Source organism: Lolium perenne, chromosome 6, assembly GCF_019359855.2.
Source record: "Lolium perenne isolate Kyuss_39 chromosome 6, Kyuss_2.0, whole genome shotgun sequence".
Lineage (NCBI taxonomy): Eukaryota > Viridiplantae > Streptophyta > Magnoliopsida > Poales > Poaceae > Lolium > Lolium perenne.
This window is the reverse complement of record NC_067249.2, coordinates 65,404,044-65,408,987: the sequence shown is the minus strand read 5'-3', so window position 1 is coordinate 65,408,987 and position 4,944 is coordinate 65,404,044.

Sequence of the window (4,944 nt, the reverse complement as noted above, 5' to 3'; positions counted from 1 at the left end):
GTTAAGGGATTCCGGGGAGGGGGAGCAAAGGAGAAACGGAAGGGACGGAACACGTGGACTGGGGGCCCAGGGCCTTGCCCGGCTGTCAGTGACTCATGCCGTGTCCTGGTGGGTGGGCCGCGGTGGCGCGGAGCGAGCGACGCCCGTGGAGCGGGGCGGGCTCCTCTACATGTCGGTATCCGCTGAGTCTACTAGGTGGTTGTACACGGCGCCAAAAGAGGTTTCAATGCCAGATGAAACGTATAGTACTGATTTAATGGTGGGTATATCGTAGAAAATATCTTTGGTATACGCGTATAAATGAGAACCATTAGTTATAAGTACTAGTTAATGAAATAAAAATATATGAACCATTAATCGTAGATTTGAAGTGGAGATTGCGCCCAAGATATGTTTTGAGGATGAGCATTAGTGTCATCATACATCCTGGGAGCGGGGCGGAGTGTGTTTGTGCCCATCCGCGCGCTTGGCTTTAGGCGGTATCCGATGAGTACGAGGTGGTTGTACATGGCGCCAAAAGAGGTTTAATGTTCGTATACGTACTGTTTTAATGTTGGGTATTATAGAAAACGTAAATAAATGAGAACCATTAGTTTTAAGTACGAGTTACTAAAATAAAAATAAATGAAACATTAATTGTGGATATGAAATTGAGATTGTGCAGTACTATATATGTTTTGAGGATGAGCATTAGTGTCATTGTACACCTACTAGTCTTGTACAGGTTGCCATCTCTCGGTGTACAAATTGATCTACACAACGCCACAAAAGGGTTCAAAGCACATAAACATTTTAAAAGATTTTATTGTCCTTCGTTGTATCAGTTGTAACTAATAAATGTGAACCAAATAAAAAAAAAGATATTTATTTGTATTTGAATCAGCAAAGGAGAACGAAAGGGACGAAACACGTGGACAGGGGCCTGGGGGCTTTGCGCGGCTGTCGATGAGTCATGCGGTGTCTTGTGGGATGGGTTGTAGTGGCGAGGAGCGTGTGATGCAAGCGTCGCCTTGGAGCAGGGCGGGGTCAGTTTGTGCCCGTCCGCGAGCTCGTCTTTCGGTGCTCTACATGTCTGTATCCGCTGATTCTACGAGGTGGTTGTACACAATGCCAAAAGAGGTTTAATGCCACATGAAACGTATAGGTAATGCTTTAATACTAGGTATATTATACGAAATATCTTCAGTATACACGAATAAATGAGAACCATTAGTTACAAGTAAGTTATTGAAATAAAAAAAAATGAAACATTAATCGTAGATAGTGGAGATTGTGTCCAAGATATGTTTTGAGGATGAGCATTAGTGTCATCATACACCCTTGGAGCGGGGTGGGGTGCGTTTGTGTCCATCCGCGCGCTTGGCTTTCGGCGATGAACATGTATGTAGCCGATGAGTCTACGAGGTGGTTGAACACGGCGCCAAAATAGGTTTAATGTCGCATGAAACGTATGGTACTACTTTAATGGTGGGTATATATTATACAAAATATCTTTAGTGTACACAAATAAATGAGAACCATTAGTTATAAGTAGTAGTTAATAAAATAGAAAATATGAAACATTAATCGTAGATTTGAAATTGAGATTGTGCCCAAGATATGTTTTGAGGATGAGCATTATTGTTATTGTACACCTACTAGTATTGTACAGGTTGGCATCCATCGGTGTACAAATTGATCTACACAACGCCAAAAAAAGGTTCAAAGCACATAACCATTTTAAAATATTTTATTGTGTCCTTCGCTGTATTAATTGTAACTAATAAATATGAACCAAATAAAAAATATTTTTATTTATATTTGCAGCAGCAAAGGATAATGAAAGGGACGAAACACGTGGACAAGGCCTGGGGGCTTTGCGCGGCTGTCAGTGGGATGGGCTGCGGTGGCGAGGAGCGTGTGATGCAAGCCTCGCCTTGGAGCGGGGCGGGGTGAGTTTGTGCCCGTCCGCGCGCTTGTCTTTCGGTGATGTATATATCTGTATCCGCTGAGTCTACGAGGTGGTTGTACACCATGCCAAAAGAGGTTTAATGCCACATCAAACGTATAGGTACTGCTTTAATGGTGGGTATTATTGAATATATCTTAAGTATACCCAAATAAATGAGAGCTAAACATAGGAAAAAAAATAATTTATTTATTTATGGGAAATCGTACGTAAAAAATTGATTGCAACTCATCAGGGTAATTTTTGTGAGAATACGGTAGTAGTAAATTGTTTTAAAATACCAAAAGGTAGTTTTTTAGAAAACATTGTCCGTCCATTTGATCAGTTGTGGATTTCTCCAAAGTATGCACGCACCTTTGTGACTGTAGTTGCAAGTTTGATGATTGATAAAACGGTGAACCTTTTATTAGGGTTTTGAATTCAAGTATGTCTTAGTTATAAGTAGTTAATAAAATAGAAAATGTAAAACATTAATCATAGATTTGAAATGGAGATTGTGGCCAAGAGATGTTTTGAGGATGAGCATTAGTGTCATCATACACCTAGTAGTCTTGTACATGTTTGGCATCCATCTGTGTACAAATTGATTCACACGGCGCTCAAAAAGGGTTCAAAAGCACATAACAATTTTAAAATATCTATTGTGTCACTCACTTTATTAATTTTAACTAGTAAATGTGAACCAAATACAAAGGCATTTATTTATATTTGCAGAAGCAAAGGAGGACGGAAGGGGCGAAACACGTGGATAGGGCCCAGCTTTGCTCGGTGAGTCATGCCGTGTGTCTTCTGGGATGGGTTGCGGTGGTGAGGAGCGAGTGACGCAAGCGTCGCCTTGGAGCGGGGTGGGGTGTGTTTGTGCCCGTCAGCGCGCCTGTCTTTCAGGTGGTTGTGCATGGTGCCAAAATAGGCTTAATGCCACATGAAACGTATATGTACTTTAATGGTGGGTATTATCGAAAATATTTTCAATATACATAAATAAATGAGAGCAAAAAATGGAAAAATATTTATGGAAAATATTTATATTTATATTTTATAGAAACTCGTGTATAAAAACCGATTACAGCTCGTTATAGTATTCTTTGCAGGGATACATTAGCATTAAATCATTTAAAAGTACTAAAAATAATAATTTCTCCGAAAAATTGAATTTTTTTTGTTTCCTTGGTTGTGGATTTCTCCAAAGAATGCAGACACACACACACACACTTTGATCTAATTAGGTTTGTGGGTTTGATCGACATCCAGAGACAACAGTTGATAGAATGGTGAACGCTTTACGGGGCTTCAATTCTAGTGTATCTTAGTTATAAGTACATAATAAAAATCAAAGATGAAAACATTAATCCTATATTTCAAATGGAGATTGTACACCAGATATGTTTTGTGAATAAGCAGAATGTCATAGAATTAAATCGTTTAAAAATACCAACACAAAAATTTCTCAAAAAAACATAGTACTGTGTTCTTGTTTCCCCATACCTTTCACACACTTTGATGTGATTGTGTTTGCAAGTTTGATGGGCATCTCGAGATAATGATTGATAGAATGGTGAACTTTTTGGTAGGGGTTTGAATTCAAGATGGAAAGCATTAATCTTAGATTTGAAATGGAGATTGTGCACAAGATATATTTTATGGATGAGTGTTAGTGTCATTATACACCTACTAGTGTTGTACAGGTTGGCATCCCTCCGTGTACAAATTTCTTTACACAAAGCAAAAAAAGGGTTCAAAGCACATATGATGTAATGATTTTAAAATATTTATTTACTGTGGGAACCAAATATAGACGACATTTATTTATATTTTCTTTGTGCATGATATAAATCTTTAACTAAGATATGATAACATTGGATAATAAAAATCCAAAAAATTAGAAGCATAGTAAGGGAGATGTTGTGGACAACGTTGAGAAAGTGTGGCACTGATAATGAGATGTGGTAGATGCATAAGTGAATTAAACATGAAAATATTGTGAGTGGTCATGTCAGATGCTTCCCAAATCCAATACCATGCACGATCACAAATGTATCGGTTCTAGAGGCATGATCTTTGCACGACGCATGGCAGTACAGAGATGGAATAGTTATGAGAAATGGAGAGAGGTCAAGCATATGTTATGGAAGAAGGAAGCCTACAAGTGCAGACATGTGCAAAAAAAACTGATGCCTATAGGGGTAATGTCACCAAACTATAGGATTCAAATGTTAAGTTTAAACCGTTCTTATTGCCCTATTTTCTCGCATGATACCATGTATGGTTTTTTCATGGGTCTTATGATGGTACTAGTCTGCAGGGTACTAGGGTTTGAGGAACAAGGGTAGACTCACCAATAATCTAGAGGTGGGATGGGTATAAATTAGGAGACAAGAATTAAAATGTTTACTATTTCATTCTCGTTATTTAAAAAATGAACATGCATATGGTATGTCCATTTTCATATGTGAAAGGGCATTTTCCTCCCTAAGTGTGTTTTGGGTGTTTGTTGACAAAACAAAGTGTGGTTTTAGTGTGTGCAGTGTTCTAGGTACATCCCATGTATAGCACAAGACGGCGAGGGACCCCTCAAAAGGGAAAATATCAAAGACAATTTCCAGGTTTGTTTTGTTTAGAGTCATAGGAAAACTATACCACCAAGATGCATTGCACCTTGGAAGGTATGGGTGAAATGAAATCACGTACACAAACTCCAATTCACGCACTAAACCTTCTCATGTTTGGTCGGAGTAGGTCCCTCAAGTTCTAGTCACAGCGCACACTAGTATTTTTAGTGTGGAGTTTGGGGTGTGTTTACACCAAGACCCTGATCTAAACCCACGAAATCGCATGTCGTGAATCTCCAATATTTTGTACAATGGCATGCCATGTGGTGCGACTCAGGAGATTTACTGAAGATTCGTCCAGAGATTCCGTGATGTTTTGGCAAGGCCGGAATCTCCGGTCTCCTAGATCGGAGTCTTTCGTGCCAGCCCGGGTCCTTCTAGACTGGA